At 40.9% G+C, this 19,507-nt stretch overlaps 1 long non-coding RNA gene across 1 annotated transcript; it reads right to left on the reverse strand.

Moving 5' to 3' along the window:
- Positions 1-2,620: 2,620 nt before the first annotated feature.
- On the reverse strand, positions 2,621-9,689 carry LOC109367173. The gene is made up of 3 exons (XR_002113997.2): positions 9,646-9,689; positions 9,181-9,325; positions 2,621-6,866 (listed from the first exon to the last, which is right to left on the reverse strand). It is a non-coding gene; the product is annotated as an uncharacterized LOC109367173 (long non-coding RNA).
- Between the last annotated feature and the right edge of the window lie 9,818 nt (positions 9,690-19,507).

The following is a 19,507-nucleotide window of genomic DNA, read 5'->3' on the forward strand; positions in this document are numbered from 1 at the left end:
TAAATGGATCTGTGCTTTTCAATGTGTTTGTACAAACTACTCACTTGCAAATGAGTTGTCCTTCTTGCTTGCTCTGTTCTTATGAGTAGCTTTGAGCGTGCTTTTCCTTATGGGCATGGGACCAGCCAGCTGGGTCCCTACTAGGCTCTGTGAAAGCAGGGGTTTCTTTTACACTCTTGAAGCCACACAGAGCAAGGTTGGTTTGCTTTGTTGTCAGGTTTATCTGTTCACATTTTGTAAACAACTGTGTAGCAGTATCTTTCTGATTTTCACCATCATACAATACATAGCATTGGAGGAAAAAGGAATTATTTGAATAAGGAGCAGGACAAAGCCAGAATTTTTGTCCAATAGCACTTTTCTGGCCTCTTTTAGCAATTAACTATCTTACAGCAATAAATCACATTTTGCACTATAGGGATGTAAAGCCTTGAACAGTAAGGCTGCGGGTTATAGTGTTGCTACTCACAATGCTGCTCTGACCTCTTTCCAAAATCTGTTCTGCTTTCAAAAATTGAGAGCTCACTTATACTTAAAAGAAAAGAAAAAAAGGAAAAAGGAAGAGTTGCCTTTGGCCAGAGATCAATCATGGAAAATTTCAGCCTCATCAGAGGATGTTTTGGAAACATATGAGGCCGTAAGCAGATGATCTGATCCTGATCCCACTTAGCTCACAGCTGTTTTACTCCTGCAGTAATGCCAGCGTCTGTGGTGGCTTTACCCATGATGTGCCACTGTAAGCTGAGATCAGTTTTGGGCTGTGGGTTACAATGACATCTGCTCCACAGCCCCTGAAAGAGCAGTTGCTGATGGGAAATAAAGATGTCTATAGTGGAACTATTCATCTGATTAAGGGCTACAAGACCATTCCCCATGGAGCTATAAATGTTGAGATATAAACCTCAGAATACAAAGAACTTTAATTGACATAGAAATCCTGACTTTCAGGTGTTTATCTTGACCAAGTGCCTCTGGCCTGCAACACGCATTTTTTTTTGGTACTTCAACCTTCAGATGCTGGGCTGGATCCCCATGAAGTGAAAATATCAATTACAATGACATGAAGCTGATTGGACTAAATCATCTGTCCCTTATAAGGAGAAGGTATTTATAACCATTCAAGGTTCTTGCAGGAGGTGGTATTTGGGCAGCGCAGAGTACACGTGACCAGTAGGATGACAGTGTTGGATGTGCAACGCCTCTGAGACTGTGGGGTTTTTTTTGTCTGCCTTGTGTCATTGTATCCATCGCTACCACTGCAGGTAACAACACCAGTTTTCTCTCATTTTCCAAAGAGACTGGTAGAGAGAACTGCAGTTGCCTGTGTCTCACATGAGAGACAAGGGGAAATGGCTTTCGAACTAATAGAAAGAAGATTTAGGTTGGACATAAGGAAGAAATTTTACAGTGAGGGTGGTGAGACATGAGCACAGGTTGCCCCGAGAGGTGGTGGAAGCCCTGTTCTTCAAGACACTCAAGATCAGGCTGCACGGAGCTCTGAGCAGCCTAATCTAGCTGTAGGTGTTCCTGTTCCTTGCAGGGGAGTTGGACTAGCTGACCTTTGAGGATTCCTTTCAACTCAAGTGATTATATGATTATATGCTATCATGATCTTATCCACTGGAAGTGAAGAAAATAAGAGAAATGGTATAGCAAAGCTGTTTTTTTTAAATAATCATGTCCTCTTCAACCACCGATACAGCTGTACTCATTTTAAATTATGTGGATTACAGCATTGAAAATGGCATTTCTGCGTGTATATCTACTTCTCATGAATATTTCTGAGGGAAGAAGTGTCCTCAAACGTGCTGCTCCAATACTTTGAAGTACAGAAATTTAGCAGCTGGTCGCGTAAAATAAAGTAGCTCATCTATACACTTGAGCTGTTGCTTATCTTGTTCTTCCCTGGGTTTTTCCAAGAGCAGCAGTTAGAGGCAGGATGTTGGGTGAGGTGAACCTTTGGTCTCACCTGCAAAAACCCTTATAAGGCCCACATTTTTATGAATACAATACCTCGTTCAGGTATGCAACATAATCTTGTCCTCTTCTTCCTCAGGCTGCATTGTACAGTTTGAACCACAAAATTAAATTATGTTCTGGTGTTTCGTATACTCTATTCTGAAGAGAACACCCTGGCAACAACTCTGGTGCTGCAATTGCAGATACTGGCTACACCTGTTGATACACCTTCCCCACTGGTTATCTAAATGCAAGCAGTCTTTGAAGTAGCTCCTTCTGTTATAAATAAAACTGGAAATGAAAGACAATTGTGTAACTGTAAATCACACTCAATTTTTATCATCCCAGATCGTGGAGAGGTAAATTGGACAAATTTGTAAGTGATCTCGAACTTACTTCTACCATAGAATCATAGAAGTGGTCTGGGTTGGAAGAGACCTTCAAGATCATCTACTTCCATCCTTCTGCTATAGGCAGGGACACCTCCCACTAGAACAGGTTTCTCAAAGCCCCATCCAGCCTGGCCTTGAATGCCTCCAGAGAGGAGACATCCACAACCTCTCTGGGAAACCTGCTCCAGTGTCTCACCACCTTCACAATAAATAATTTCTTCCTAGCATGTAGTGTGAATCTACCCTCTTCCAGTTTGAAGCCATTTCCCCTAGTCCTGTCGCTACATGCCCTTATAAAAAGTCCCTCTCCAAATGATGCAATTACACGTGGCTGAATGCATCTATAAAAAAGCATGGCAAAACACTGCAAGTAGCAAATGAATCTGGACTACTTACCTAAGTTATATTCAGTATTTCTTTGAAAAAATGAGCTGACAGGAAATCTTTATTTGTTTCATTGTGAATTTTGCCACAGAGCCTCTCAAACTTGTTATTCAACTGATCTGGTAAACACCAAAGTCAATGGAAAAATGCAGGCTGTAATGGAAACGAAAACACAGAACTTCTTTTGATTTTATCGCTAATAAATGTCTAAAATTATTAATCTCCTTAAATAATTCTTAAATTCTTAATTCTTAAGTGCAGGGAAAGGCCATATTTACCAGAAGTTGAGCTAGAGGTGAAAATTTGTAAATTTGTAATCTATTTTCTTTTGGCAGATGGAAAAACTGAAGCAGAATAGTTGCAACTGGTATGCCCACAGTTGAAGGATGGGGCCCCACGTGTAAGGAGGTGCAGTGACCTTTTGGGGGCTGGCTGCTGGTGATTATTGAACAACCTCTCTCTTATTCTGCATAATCTTACATTTTTTTTTTTCTCTTCTGGTCAGAGTTATCCAGACAGATCAGGGAATCAGAACCATCCTTGTAAATAATACGCACTGTATGGCTTTCCTAATGGGAAGATTCAAAAAGACCATTATAAAAATTAGAAAACAAAGACTGAGAAATCTTTTTCTTGTTGCATAATATTTGAAGAATTTTTTTTTTCCTAAAATGAATGGGAATAGATATTAGGGTATACACAAAATAAGCTTACATTTTAAAGTAAACATATGCTCTTTTGGGCCACTTATGTAAAGCTGAATCTGACAGTTTCAATTCAAGTAAATATTGATAAGCATTCAGAAAAATCCCTTCTTTCAAAGTTTGGACATTGAATCTGGGTGTCGCCATTTTGATGATAGTAGGCTGATATCTCAGCATACTCTCATAGATAAGTTTGACATACAAATAGGATGAGTAAAAGTGATAGAATCTGGCCCATGATCAAAATGCTTTATGAATTCTACTTTTTTGTTTTCAGAATAACTCTGTCTTACAAGATGATGACATGACAGTCACACAAGAAAAAAAAATCAGACAGACACTTCTTTTCTGGATAGATTAAACTCTCTAGAGGCTGGTAAAAATGAAGCAAATCAAGTACATTATCTTTCATATTCACATCAACCCATCTATTGTTGAAAACATCAGAAGTCAGCGTGTTCTCATTCAGCTGAAATATTATTTCTGTGCTATTTCTAGAGCAAAGAGACAAGTATCTGAGAAGTGAACACATTTAATAATCGGCAATGGGAAAGAGAAAAACACTGAAAAAGCCAGGGCACGAAGTCCCTCTCTGTCAACAAATCCTGCCATGTTCATAGAAAGCCACTTGGAAGAGTAAACGCCAGATTCCATGAATAAAAGAGCTTTGGTATTTCACCAGGAGTGGTTTCCTATCTGTTTCTCTCATTTTTTTTTCCCTTCCTTTGTTTGGAAGAGGTTGATATCTACTTCTTTTATGATAACCCAGGAGTAGGGAAGGACTAGACAGCTGACTGGAGGAACTGGGTGCCAGGAGACCGACACCTGTCACTTTCATGTCATTTAATAAGAAGCAGACAGACCACCAGATAAGCACAAGTGACAGAGAAAGTGAGTGAGATGTTGCCTATCCTGACAGGTAGATCATTACCAGTGTATGGTCTTGAGGCCTGAAGGCTCTCCACAATTCAGTGGGCCACAAGCCATTTAGTGCAGCTGGGCATTAGCAATCTAGAGCACATTTAGTGATGTACTTGTGCAAAGCAGCATGCAAAGATAGAAGGTGCAAAATACTTTTGCTTAGTCATTATATCTTTACCATACTTGGTGATGATCTAGCAGTTCCTGAGTAAACACCAGCACTTCAAAGAATGTGTGTGTTAATTTGGTTTTTGAAGTGAGAAGACAAGTAGGTGGAATGCATGACCTCTAATAAAGAATCTTTTGATGTTACACATTATTACTAGTTTTGATGGCTGCTCATTTTAATTTCTCAAAGGGTATCATCAGTAACATTCTGCCCGCCTGTGGGCTCTGTTTCTCACTTGGACTGGTGACTGTCAAACAGTACACATTAGGGAGTGAAGCTCAGCTACTTTTTGTAGTAACTTGAATGGGACAGGTTAAGAAGTTCAAGATGTACACGATAAATCCATTGTGTGTTTACAGGTACCATATGTGCTGGAAATACAAGAGCATGTCTTACTGAGAAGTCTAGGTTAACTTAGCTAAGATGACCCATGTACATTTCTCCTTTTCACATCTGCATTTATCAGTGGTATTCTGGTCTGTGTTCCTATAGTAGAAAGTATCAGTACATAAATCACAGACTTGTGGGTCATTCGTAGCCAGCAATGGTGGTATCTCACCAGCTTTCTAGTTTTTAGTAGTATACAGTGAAATACCATTTGGATAGCATGCATTGATTTTTCTCTGTGGCATGATATCTAATTATGAGACAGCACTGCAACAAGAATGCCCATATCTTGTTCATATATGGTGAATCATACTCTATTTTTCCTCTTAATGACTCAGCAACTCACAAACTGGGAGTAACCATCTATTGTCTTTTTGATCTGCTAAATGGCATCTGGCAACAGCCATTGTTGTGCAACATATTTGGCCAGAGTGGGCTTACCAATGACAGGAAGTCAAGTCAAGAATGTATCTGGATGGTCACACAGTCATGCCTCATTAGTGTGACCACATATGAAGTGCTACTATTTGCATGCTGATGGAAGCATGATGCGGACTTACAACAGAGGGGACTGCCACTCTGATGATTATATTATGTTGCAAGAGCTTGTGCAGATGTCTGACCATGGCTGCTGTGCTCCTGTGACCTCTTTTTGTGGCCATTTTCCTGTACAAAACAAAGAATCATGTGGGCTGTGCCAGCTGTCCTGTTTGATGTAACTTCTTGTAGACTATCTAGAGGTACCACAAGTAACTGGGATGCATTTTGCTCATCTGAACAGTTCATCCTTCAGCTTTCCAGCTTCTGTGACTGCCTGACTGAGCAAGTGGCTCTTCTTCCCATGCAAGGTCTGTCCCTTTTTCTACTGAAGGTAAATGGCTGTGTGGGTGAGCTGCTGATTGATCGTTTAATGCTCTCTCAGACAGAATTAAGTGGGCAGATCTTTGTGCAGCATTATGCAGCGAGAGCTGCATTTCCAAGAACACCTCAACTTTTCATCTATTCAGGCTCACGCACTTGCTTAATCATGCTTATCCTTACCCTGACTTGTCAGAAGTTGATGAAGAATTTGGCTTTTCCCATGTATTTTTGTGCTGGATCTTGGTCCCTGCTGCAAATCAAACAGCTTGAGTCAATCACAACACCATCATAGAATGCATGATGTAAGAGACTGTCCATGTTCAGGGAAAACTCTGTGTCCTCGTTCTTGAGCAGGGATAAAGTACCCAGCAGACAATCCTTGCTGCGTTAGCTTGCATGTGTAGGACCAACGGTACGACGGAGAGCAGCTGTATCCTTCTTATTTCTTCACCCTGACATTCTGCATCACAGCTGATGAAGAAGGCTGGAAATTGGACTGATGCAAAAAGTTATTCTATGTGTTTACAGTCTCAACAGTCTTCTGCTAGCGTACCTTTGATTGGGCACAGTGGTATGCATACAGAGATGAAATACGCTGAATAAATATACCTTCTAGAGTTTAGTTTAACTAAATTAACTTCTACCCATGGAAAGATTTCTAAAGAAAGGAATAGCTACCTAAATAACTACCTACTACCTCTTCATAAGGTGTTTTCTGAGGCTGCACATCTGAACAGTAAAAGGATTTTAGATATGGAAAAATACTACGTTAGATCCATTATTAATAAGATTCCCACAGGTTTTGAATTGCAGAGATTAAAGGTTTAACTCCAGAAATTGAAACCAAGGAAAGCTCTCTGTAAACACAGCAGATATACAGTGTACTTTGGGCTCTGACAAGAGGATGCCTGATCTTATTTTTTTTAGCCAGTAAAGGTCGTAGTGTACATCTCAGCACTCCTGTGCTGGAGGATCCACCACAGGACTCCAGTGATCTTCTTGCTATGAAACAATTTCATTCTTTGCATTGCTTGAGACATCCTGTATGGCCTCAGGGAAGTCATTTAGCTTCTCTGTACCTCAGTTCTTCTGTAAAATGGAGATAAGATTTCCACTCTTCATTATGGCATTATAAAAAAGAAGCCAGAGATATTCAGGCAGCACAATTGTAAGATTGCAGATAAAATTTATTGTTTACTCAAATCTAATTCTGCATTAAAAAATCTGCATAAAACTTGCAAGATGTAGATACGTATGCTGACAAATACAAAAAAGATCCATTTTAGAAATATGAACCAGTCACAGTGACAATACTACAGTTGCTATTACGATGGTTCAGAGCGTTATTATCCTGACACCAATGCTGCCTTGTCAGAAGATCCTGCACTCTACGGAAGAAGCTCGCAGAGTAAGAAATCAAGAGACAAGCATGCCATAGCAGAGTAAGACTTGGCCAGCAAATGAGGGTTTTATCACATTTCTTGGGCAGTTTTTCCCTCTCTTCCCTTCTCCGCTGTGCCTTGCTGTGTTTCCCACCTCCCTGTCTTTCCTGACCTGCATGTTCCCCTCTGCTGCCTGACCCAGCGCTCTCACAGGCCCACGTCTCGTGCCTGCCTGCAATCCTTCTGCTGCTTCTCGGCAAAGAACCTGCACTGCAGGTTTCAGCTCAAAACAAACATTCATGGCTGAGTTATGAACCCCCAGAGGGATAGATGCTGAAGTGGATTAAAGAACTGACTCTTTGCCTTTGGCTCCAAGCCATGCTAGGACAAAAGTTAGGGCAAGTTTCACAGTTAACTTTTTTTGTCCATGCAGCTTGGGTCTGGACATGGTGAAAAAAGACCAGGGATGAAGCACTGCTGGTTAAGACACATCGGCGAGGCTTCAGAAGGAGCCTACACAGTGCTCCAGCCAGTCTGACCTATTTAGTGATGACAAGTTTTGACAGCATTTCAGGAAATGTCTCAGCTTCTGATGCAAAACCCAACAACTGTGGACAGCCATCTTCCCACCTATGGGAGAAGGAGACACCCAACACAGTGCAGCTGTGCAGGTGGGAAGCAATCTGTCTAGGAAACACTTAAGGTCCTCTTACACAAGATCATCTATGACAGTGGCATAGGAACATTGGGGCAGGCCCAGTGCCTTCTCAGTGGCTAGGCTGTGTCCTTCACGAGTGACTGTTTGCAGTCCTGTGCCTTCAGGATTGTGTCCCCACAGGGCTTTTGGTGCCTCCTTGATTCAGTGTCCTCTGCTGAAGAGCTAGTTCTCTCACACCTCACAGACCCTATGAAAAAGGCCTAGAAAAGTCTCCCATAAATAGTTTTTCGATTTTTACCCTGTGTGCTTGAGTTTGAGAAGTTCCTGGGCTGTCTGGAAGGCTTTCTGCTCTTCCCCCATCCCTAGGAGAGAAAAAGGAGCAGCGCAGTGCTCAGAGACTTCAGTTCAAATCGTCAACTTCTAAATGCTGAATAAAAGAAGATTGTTTTTATAAACTAAGAGACAGGTCCTTATGAAGTATGTATGTACAAGTCAGCATTTGCTCCTCTTGTCTCTCACTGACAGCCGACTTGAGGGTTTAATTCAGTTTGCTGTTTGTAAAGTGGCAAACAGAAGAACAACAACATTAAGGAAGTCTTACCTGACTAATAACAACAATAAATATTTTCCTTAGGATAAACTAAACTTTTCAGTATACCAGATTGCGTAAGAATATCTTGCAGCCATTCACTCATGCACAGCTCCCAGGGCATGGAACAGGGAGGGTGAGTGGCTGAAAAGGGGATGAAGCAGCAAACTCTGTAAATAAGAGCATATCTAGGGATTATTATTATAATATCATAAAGAGAAGGGCAGGATGCTGGATAGGAGGGGTGTTGTAGCTATCCTGCACTGAACTGGCTTTCCCTGGACTTCCTTAGTCCTCTCAAGGCACCCCAACTCCTGCAGTCTCAGTGGTGGCTGGGGATGTGAAATGGCCCCAGCTTCAGAACTTCTGCTTAGGAAGCACTGTGGCATGTGTGTTTGTTACTGCTTTCTGGAGCCAAATAATTTAATTTTAAATGAACAAAAGTCTCTTGCTGTATAAAAAGATGCTGCAGCTTTGAAAGGAGCTGTTAGAATGGAGTGTTGTGGCTCAGAATACTTAAAAAGACTTTGTCCTTTCTGATCAGGAAGGTCTCAAGTAGAGGTTTCGAAGGAAACAGGATTGTGGCTGCTTTCACTCATCTCCTCTGTCAGAGCATTAAAGATCCTGATGGTTAAACAGCCAGCCAATGACTTGAAGGGCTTTGAATAAAGCACCGTGATGTCTTCCTTGGTTCTTCAATTGAAAAGAAAACCAATGGAGAAGAAGACAAGCTAAGACTGAGACCATATTCCAACCATGGCCTTCCTTACATACCTGTACAGGTTACACTGGTTGGGATGGTGTTCAGGGGTCTTCTGCACCCTCTAAATTTCCCCCAGGCACTTCTTCCAATCTCTTCCTTCACTCATTTATGCCAGTGTCATGGGTACTGTTTCTTGTCAATGGCATATTATAACATCTACAAGAGGGAACAAAACAGAAATGAAAGGACAACATCTTTTAGTTAGGCTTCTGGAAACATCCAACAAATGCTGAGTTAGAAACTAGCAATAACCTTACTGGCTCTTGTAATAGATGAACAAGTCTTGCAAACATATTTGGAATGGTTAAAAATAAGCTATCGCTACCTTCCTCAGAATTGGTTAAAAGAAAATTACTTCGCTATGTCACATGTATATTCACTGATTATACAGGTGTTATAATTAAGAAATACACAAGAGAATTTGGCTAAGCAGGTTACTACACAAAAGAAAAAAAAAAAATGGATACAGGGCTTACCAATACCCTGGTCTTGTTGAAAAACTCCAAAAGGAGGAATCTTCAGAAAGAGATTCTTCCCCACTGTTAGTCAGCTCTTAAATGGGATCTAGGAGAAGTGCAGCCAGGCTCCACCCCTTCCTGCAGCACAGATGATTTGCCTTCACCTGTGCTCCCGTGGCTGAGTCATTGCTCACCTCAGGTGATCAATCAGAGGTTCAGGCCATGATTCAGTAGTTCCCATACAGTCGCATTTGAGCTTTGAGCTCTTAAAACACATAATGAATAAATTTGTCTACAGGTATATCTAGATTTATATCACTGGGTTTTCACTTGGTATCCTTTAAAGCAAATTCAGTCTACAGAAAAAAGCAAAAATTTACATTTATTTTTAACAGTTAAATTCCATGAAATTAATTGTTACCTAATGAAAAGTAACATGGAAGTCTGTGGATTTACACCAGAAACTAGTTTGGCTTCACCGATGAGCAAAACCTAACAGTGATAGAATACACCATGTGAGAGGTAGCAACGCATTTTTATTGTTACTTCATTATTTTTTGGCAGGGTTGTGTTTTACAGTAATAGCTTACCCGTTTGCTTTTACAGCACAGTATAAGGAGAATGAACAACCAGATCCTGCCTGGCCAGGCATGTGGGGATGGGAAGCAGTTGCCTGACATTCTTCGCATTAAAGACGTCCTTGTCACAGCGCTGCAACCTGTGTTGCTTTGTTGTAGAAAACAACCTCTGGAAGGAAATAGGCGTAGCTCCTGATTACAGCCGGTTGGGAATTTTACAAGAAAACATCTTTCCACCGGAAAGAATGTGTGTTTCTCAAAACAGAGATGTCTGGGGAAGCTGAGAGGCTCTGCCCTTGCTGGGCTCCAGGCTGAGATTCAGCGGGTGGATGCCACCACTGAGGGGTGGCAGGTGCTGTCTGCCCTGGGGGCAGAGCTGATGCCTGCTCTCCTCACTTCCAAAATGGCCCTACATTCCCAGAGTTCTTTTTCAGATTTTATTATGTTGTTTTTTTAAGAAGTATAGTCTTCAAAATATGAGATTTTCTGTGGTGATTTCCTTCACCAAGTAAGCCCAAATTTCTCAGAGTACTTATTCTGCGTATCTAAAATAATTGTTGTTGTGAAAACTTTCTCAAGTACCAAATGAAATTACTTTACAGACAGAGGGAACGTACATACTTTCATTTAATTAAATAACTCAGAATATGATTTATTTCCTGAAATTGGAAGTGCTGTGCATTCTGAGTTCATTATTTACACACACGTTCACAGCTTAGTGATCATTCTATTACCAGTGAGTTTCCTAATAAAATATAACTGTTTTTAGTAGCAGAACACTGACCATATTTCAATGGCACAAATATTCCAGTTATTTTACATGCCACAGCCACAAATGATTCTTTCAGCATTAAATAGTGCAGTAAAAGCTATGTCTGTTTCAAGATTTTTGGAAAGCTTCATTTTGGAAGTAGCTACTATTTTGCAGAGAAATGCAGCATGGAGAACATTGTTCAGAACTATTTTTTTTTTTTTTGCACTATGTATCAAATACCCATTTTTCTCCTTATATATTTTGAGCATATGCTAAACTTAAAGTGTCTAAATTCTTTTTCTGACATCATGGCAGTGCATTGGTTATCTGTAGGATGTCATGTTTTAAGTGTCTGTAGGTCTCTGTCTTTTGAGTTTGCAATCATTTTTTAGAGCTTAAATGCTTTTTTCCCTCATAAAATTGCTCAATTCTTTTGTAAACTTTCTCACTCCATATATGTATATTGAAATATGGGCTACACAGTGATACCTTCTTAATTCTGCAGACTGCTGGGTGTTAGAGAAAGAGCTATTCACACCCATCATTGTTTATTGTAGGTGTTTCTAGGGAATCACTTAGTTTGTAATCCAGCAGAGATTTCATTGTGCTGTACAAACACGTTTCTCACAACTTTATTATCCTTGGCTCTTTGCACTCAGCATTATTTCTTTCTGAAGTCGCTTAAAAGGTGCTGTTATTAGGAGGATATTTAGAGGAAAATAAATCATTGGCTAAATCTGCCCAGTGAACATCCTCTTACTTGTGATATATAGCCAGACTGAAAGGACTTTCCCTGTGCCAGACCAGGCGCTGCTTTTTCTGCAGTTATCAATGTTTACACATCAATAGAGAAGTCTTGTGCAATACAACTTTTCTCTATTGCTAAATAAAAAACAATAGAAAGCTTTGTGGAACACTCAGGGTGCATTGAGAAATTCCTTCAGGATACAATCAGAAAAGTTGGTGGCAGCTGACACGGTGAGGAAAACTAGAGGAACAAGAGGCCTTGCATGAGCACACAAAAGAGTGCTGGTCCATGCGCAACTCAAATTATCCCTAGAAAGGCACAGTCACAGAGGTTAAAATTCTGATGCTACTGAAATAATTCCCATTTATGTGCTGCTTGTTGACAAGAGCTGCTGACCTTTTTTCTGCAGTATATTCCGGGATTTTAGAATTTGCCTGTGTCAAAACTTTGAGATGAAGTCTTCTGAAGACATTTAATGTTGATCTTTTCAAAAGCAGCTTGCTTTGAATTGATTGTTTTGACTTGTTCTCTCTTCTCTTTTCACTTTCCATTTTCTCATCTGTGGAGTTCAACCATTATAACTTTTGAAGCTGTCTGAAAGCTCAAGTAATCCAGATATGGGTAGCGTATGCCTCGGATATCAGAAAGCCCATTACTGCTGAGGGACACAAAGCAGGGATTTTAATTAAAACTACAAGGAGGTCTTTATAGAACCATTGCTTCACTATTTAATAACTTATGACTCTAGAATTTTTTCTCATCACTTTCTCTTCAGGTATTTTAGATTTCTAGATGCTGACTTGATTTTCTCATTTGATCTCTGATCTAGAGCTGATATGAACAGAATAAGATCTACTTATGGGCAGGAAAAGAAGGCATAACCTTTCAATTTTTTTCTTTTACTGAAACAAAATTTCTTGAGACAATTGTGAAGAAGATGCTTCCATTTCCATTTCCAGTTCCATTTCCAGTTCCATTTCCATTATTTCCTTTTCCATTTCCATTTCCCTGCACTGCGTTACATAGCTAATTACTGTCACAACAGCATCAGACTGAAAACAGCACCGAGCCTCCTTTATTTTTGTAGCATTTATCTTCCTACCTCCAGTGCAGGATGGTGTCTGGCAATATTAATAGCCTTTTGCTTCACTAGTTCTTTTATATAGGGACATTAAAATTGATTTTCTGCATCTTGGCATATGAGGATTCAAAAGTGTGTTACATGCCCTATTGTCCAAAAATGTGCAGTCAGAGAGCAAAGGTTCTGGTGACAGACACTTTTATGGTATCAGGAGACCTGAGCTACTGAACTGGAGGAGCAGAGCATGACAGGTGTATTTATAGTGCTGCTGAGGAATTAGCCTACATTTGAACTGGCTGTCCAGATACTCTGATTTAAAAATCTCCCTTCTCAACACGAGGGAAGCAAGGCTGAAAAGGAGAGCCAAACTTTGCAAGGAACACTTTGTCATAAAGTAAGAAGGACATCATTCCTTACAGCAGCAACTTGCCATGGAACTACTGGAAATGTATTTACACTTTTGAAGGTACAAATTAATGTTGGAGATAAAATTCTCAAAAGAGAGTATACATGGGGAAATTAAAAAATAACATGCCACCAGAAAGTGAAAGAATTCTGAGCATGAGACAACCAAGCTACTGCCAAAGTTTTCCAGTTGTAATTAAAACCAGTTTCCTTTTTTAACAGAGATTATGGAGATCATCTGCAGACACGCAGGCCTTTAAGCATAAGTTTGGGAAAAAGACAGCTGGATGGAGCAAAGATGTAAGATAATATTTTGTAAGCCCAAGAGGAAGATTATGTGCTAGAAACAATCTGTTGAGATCACTTCAAAGGAAAATAACCTCTCCTCTTACCTAACAGAATTGTTCAAGTTTAGCCACAAAATGACCCGCCTGGTCGAGGCATTCTACCAAGGTCATATTTTGTATGTGCCCATTGCCCCTTATTCTGCCACTGGGCACTAGTGAAAAGAGCCTGACCCCACCCACTTGACTCCCACCCTTTAGATATGTATAAGCATTGATAAGATCCCCTCTCAGTCTTCTCTTCTCCAGGCAAAACAGTCCCAGGTCTCTCAGCCTTGAAGAATGAAGATCTAGAGTGTTCCTATCCCTACTGAACAGTCCTTTTTTAACACATGGAAACCAGGTTTTGGGGCTTGCTGTATTTATGGTTTGGTTTTTATATGGTGTTAATAGTGATCTTTAAACAGAAAAAAAACAGTGAGTGTGGTATCACTTATGACCAAGTAGATCATTGCAAGAAAGTCCTTCACCTCTCCTCTCGTCCGGCTTTCAGGCAGTGGGAAAGACAGCGCCTGTTTCAATCCAAAGTCAAGGAGAATCTTTTTTACTGACCACAGGGTGCTTTGGGTAAGGTCTTTAATGATCATGGTTATCCTGAAATTATTAGAAAGGAAACAAAGAAGAGAAGAAAAACATTTTTCTGTCACTAAATTCATGATCTTTTTTATTGTGTACAGCTCTCATCCTTCTCTCAGAGAGGATAAAGCAGAACTAGAAAAGAAACAGAGAAGGATAACAAGAGCGATCAAAGGAACACATGGGATCCGCTCTGTAAGAAATGTTTCATTGGGCAAAGATCTGGAGAAAAATATGGTAGAGATCTGTGTAATTATGCGTGGCAATGGAGAAAGTGAATTGGGAACAACTGGTCATTGTTCTGCATTTGATAAGAATTAGAGTAGGCCAGATAGGATTATTATCCAGCAAGTTCAAAAGAAACAAAAGGAAGTACTTTGTCATGTAAAATGTAGCTGAAATATGCTTGTCATAGGATGCTGCTGGTGCTAAATGTTTCAATGTGCTCAAGAAATGACCTGATAAATTCTGAAGGAAAAGACCTATCATGTACAGGAATATTATATTTGGCTCGGGATGGGCAGAGATCTCAGAAACAGAGGAGATTTCATGGGAAAAAAAACACTGTGGTCTCACTCTGCTCTTATCTGTTTTCCAGGCAATCTTTGTCAGCTACTATTGGAGACAAGAGACCTTTGGACCAGCACAGCCAAAGTGTTATGGTGTTAAAACAACATTAATTTTCTTACTCAGCCTCACTCAATCCAGGCAATTTTCCTTGGAGACAATCAGGACATAATCAAGAGCAGTCAGGCTTCTGGGTAGGAGGAGGTGGTGATAGGAATGGCTATTACAAATCAATTTGCAGAAGATCTGTTTCTAACATATGTGACAAAGTGCACAGATTTGGAGGTCTAGTTTAGATTTTTTTCAGTTAAATAGTTACAGTACCAAATATATTTATTTCTGCCCTTGCCTATAGCTACAGAAACAACATTTTACATAGACTCAGCTTAACCATTCCATGGTTGCACCATCTGAGCAACAGACCTGGCTAAACACAGAAACGACAGAAGGATTTTTTCTTACAAGTGGGGAGGCTTAATGCAGATGAAGTGGCCATATGGAGTGAAAAACATAACCATTAAGAAGATGGAAAGATACTATTAGCACAAGGATTCCCAAAGTTTGTTTATGGAAAACTGGCACAAAAGCAGGGCATCAAGCCACAGGACTAAAATAATAAACCTGTAATTCACAGATCGTCTCCGTTCTCAGCACCCTAAATCTTTCAGTGGCCTCTTTCTTACTGCTCTCCAAAGCAGAAGGGTGAGCTACAGGATCTTGCTGCTTTCAGAGAAATGGGAGCTGCTGAGTGGTGCAATTTGTTAATATTATGACACATTCAGCTCTCTGGACTCTCTGGGTCCCAGAAGTCTCAGCAAACACTTTGCATGTATGTAGAAGACTTTATAGCTGCAATAGCCTGAGACATCACCTGAATTTATCCAGGATGGCTGCAGCTAATGTCAGCTTGTGGGTCTTACCCAATGGTGTCCCAGGTTGCCCTTTGAGGACTTTGCACCAGAAGAGACAAACGAGAAGTCCTGGTGAGGGAATGATGTCCAGAAATGAAAAACTGGATGGAACTCTGGCTAGATAAGAAGGAGCTGGGTAAAATAACAAAGATGTTGTCAAAAAAAAACAGTATAACAAAGAAACAAAACCAAATGACCTAGGATTTGAAAGAGCTTACAAGTTAGGATTTCATTCAGAGTGTGAGGAAGTGACCGGTAATACTCCTCCGCTGATCACAAGTGATGTTGCATAACACTCCTACAGCAGGTACACTCTCATGCAAAAGATACTCCCAATCTGATAAGAGACAGTTTTTCATTAATCTCAGTAGTAATCACGGCAGATACAGAACTGTAGGCAGCTAAAATGGTCCGATCAGTAGCTGTCAAAAGCATTTTTTGGGACCAAAAAAAAGAGAAGCTTGAATGGCACCTGCAAACTGTTCAAAGGCATTTCAGTAACTGTGTGGACAAACAGAGTTGTACATTCACAGCATGGGTAACAGACCACAGAGCCAGAAACTCAGAAACAAATAAACCTTTTGGCATGAGTTTGCAATATGAAATCACTTTAAAAAGAACACAAAAAACATTAAGCCTTCTGGTCACTTATTTTGCAGTATGCAGCGGTACTGTGTCTGCAAGGTGACTAAGGCAGAATACCGCTAAATCTCTACCTGTTACAGAGAAACCCTTAAAATTCCTCTTAATTATCTTCCCATGCCAGAACAGTCAGACCTTTCTGCATTTTTAATCAGTGTTACTGTTAAGAATTCTCATGTTTATTTTCCGCAATTTAAATATAAAGATTTTGTTGAAATAGTGCTCTTTGATACAAATAATTTAGAGTAAAGAATGTGTGCCAGCAAAGCAAAGTTAATTATTTTGTCTGAATGCTTGGCAGATGAAAATTATGATAGACCTGGGACATGTCTACACTGGAAATGAAGGCGTGGTGCAGAAATCCCCAGAGAAGGAGTGAATGAGCTAGCTCCAAACCTTGAGCTGGAACAACTATGTTTGCATGGAGTTACTGACAGGCAGCTTCAGTAAGCCTCTGTCCAACTGTGAGCAAATGTTGAAGGACCATTAGCTTTCCAGCTGGCTGCACTGTGATGCTGCGCTGTTTGGGTGATATCTGAACCCATGTCTAACTTGAAGCATAGCTCAGATGAGTTTAATGAAGTATCTAGTGGTAGCTGACTCTGACTGGACATCAAAGTTTGGATGACTGTTTTGTTGCCTCAATTTTTTTCTTTCCACTCTGATTTTTCATAGTTTCAGTCTTTATGAGGAAGATGATCAAAGCTAGGCCAACTCAATTTAACGACCACTACACGTCCTTGCTATTCCATGGGAGAAGGCATGGTAAAGCTGGTTGAACTTCATTCCTTGCATCAAATGTCAGAAATGTTGTTAAATGGAAGGTTAGTTAATCATTTCAGATTCCATTTATCTTATCACATGCATTTACATAAAGGTAATTATTTATATGGTACACTAATTTGTTTGTATTCCCTATGGAAAAAATTCTAGTTTAATAGAATGAAACCAGCGGTCACCCAGAAGGTGAATTAATGCTCCAGTGCCACCTTGTGCTACAGTTTTCACCGGGATGGGGAGATGCCCTCTGACCTGTCCTTGCTTGCAGGTAGGAATCAAAATCACAGGGAATTCAAGGAAAAAAAAAGAAAGAGAGCAAGGAAGAAAGAATGCACTCACAAGCATCCTCAATATAGGCTTGTAACCTAAAAGTGGAGTTCAATCTCTTTGTAAATCCTTTGCTATGGAAACCACAATTGAGCTGCTTTCTGTATTTCCCATTCTTGATGGAAGGCCTAATTCTTGTAAGTTACTTTACAAACTGACCTGTCCCCTTGAAGCAGAACCAATAAAGGTTTATGCAAATACACATAGTAAGTAAAAAAAAAAGAAATTTGATTGATCAGGGACTTCCTTAAGTCCATGATGCAGAGATAGAACGGTCTTCATTGTGCAGGCAGGTAATGTGAACAGGTACCCTGGCAGAGCAAGCCTGCTGGGGCTGTGACTGCTGAGAAGCCAGGTCTCACTCCTGTGGAATCAAACCGTACTCTCAGGAGTGTGGTGATGAGACTTTAATAGCTTGATAAATATTTGACCTGATTATTAGTAGTTATTTATATAGCAATATAGTCTGCAAGCAACCACCGGTGATTTGGTTACCAATGTTTCAGGTAGCATGTAAAATTAAAAGACTGCCGCTGCCCACATTTCTGAAGGGCATTACCTGCTGCATCTGTGATCAGGTGCCACAGGCAGATGCAACCAGCATCTCTAGGAAGCACCAAGGATATGATTAACCTTATCAAAATTAGTCGTCAAGGCTGCTTAATCATACATGTATTTGGCAGGAATCTTCATGGCTTCTCTCACTTCCGCACTCCCCACGTGCCCTAGGCTAGATGTCTAGATAGACACTGAGCTTACATCTGCAGGAGAACAGCACCCCGGTGTTCAAACACACAGAGAGCCTCTCTTACGTATGTGCCAAACAGCTATGGCTGCATCATCATCTACACAGCAGCCAGGTCCTAAGGCAATCCATCTCCTGTTTCACGGCCTTTATTCCTTGGTCGCAATCCACTCGTACTTACACGTGTGAGGTCTGGGACGAATCCAGCTGCACACCTCTGGGATGAGGCTCTCCGGGTGTCCCTATGGAATGTGGCAGGAGCAGTGAGAAGCTGCAGTGGGATACAATTGCCTTTCTTTTTCTTGCTGGCATGATCACGTGTGTTTTATGTTCCTTCAGGGAGAATGAGGCACATTCAGGCCTACTGGCTGTATGGGAAGCAACAAACCAGACCCATGAGCCGGCAAGCAGCCAGAGCTATAGCTGCATGAGCCGATGCTCATGTGCTGTGAGAACAAATGCTGCCACAGGCTGCTTGCCTGACCTCTGGGATAGACCAGCGAGCATACTTCCCTAGAGATATGACGGGAACAGATAAGGTCCTAAAGAACTACCTCTACTGCAAGGCACTCAGCATGTTCTAGATCTGGAACTGTTTGGCAGGATTGCCTTGTCTTTTCCCCAAGACTTTTCTTCATGAGGTTTCCATGACTCCTTTGTCCTTGGCATGGATGTAACACCTAGGATTGTTCTTGGTCAAGAGCTGCTGGACAGACTTGCCCTATTGAGATGGATGGGCTAAGGAGAGGTGGGGACAGGCAGATATTGCACATTGATTAGAACAGGATAGGCTGGTGGCAGGAAACCTGTATTTTGGTAAGCTGCTGGAAGCTCCCAGCTATTCTTCCTTCCAGCTTTACCCTCTTTTCCCTCTCTGCACTGTGTTGGAGGGATGCTCCCCTGGACCAGGCTGTTGGTGTGTGCCTGTGGTGAAAGCCTGCAACATGTCTGTGAAGAGTGATGGTGAAGTGGGTGCTGGCCAAGTAGCATGTCCTGGGTGAAGACTTAATGTTAGGACGAGAGTGCACAAGTACACTCACCCTCTAGGTATGCAGGAGAAGGGGATTAATATGCTTGTGCATTCCCTTTGAGCTCAGGATGGTGCCCTCTTTTCTGCAAGCAGGGGAGTTTGTAACCAGACTGAAAATGGTTAAAATGCAACCAGTGCCTTGATACCTTGGGAACAATGTCTGGCTGGACTTCAGTGCTTCAAATGAGATGAATTATGTCCAAGTTGACAGTGAGAAGACAAGAGACTAACAAATCTCATGGTAATGGTAACTGCCAATAGCATCAAGCTACAGCGTGTCATTTGTCATTAAAAACACTTTGCAGGCTGTAAGGAGTGTTTCCACTCAGGCAGTACTGTGTGATCCAAAACAGAAGCCAAAGTGTCCTGAGGTACCTTGAAGCATCACATAG

This window comes from Meleagris gallopavo, chromosome 4 (genome assembly GCF_000146605.3).
Source record: "Meleagris gallopavo isolate NT-WF06-2002-E0010 breed Aviagen turkey brand Nicholas breeding stock chromosome 4, Turkey_5.1, whole genome shotgun sequence".
Classification (NCBI taxonomy): domain Eukaryota; kingdom Metazoa; phylum Chordata; class Aves; order Galliformes; family Phasianidae; genus Meleagris; species Meleagris gallopavo.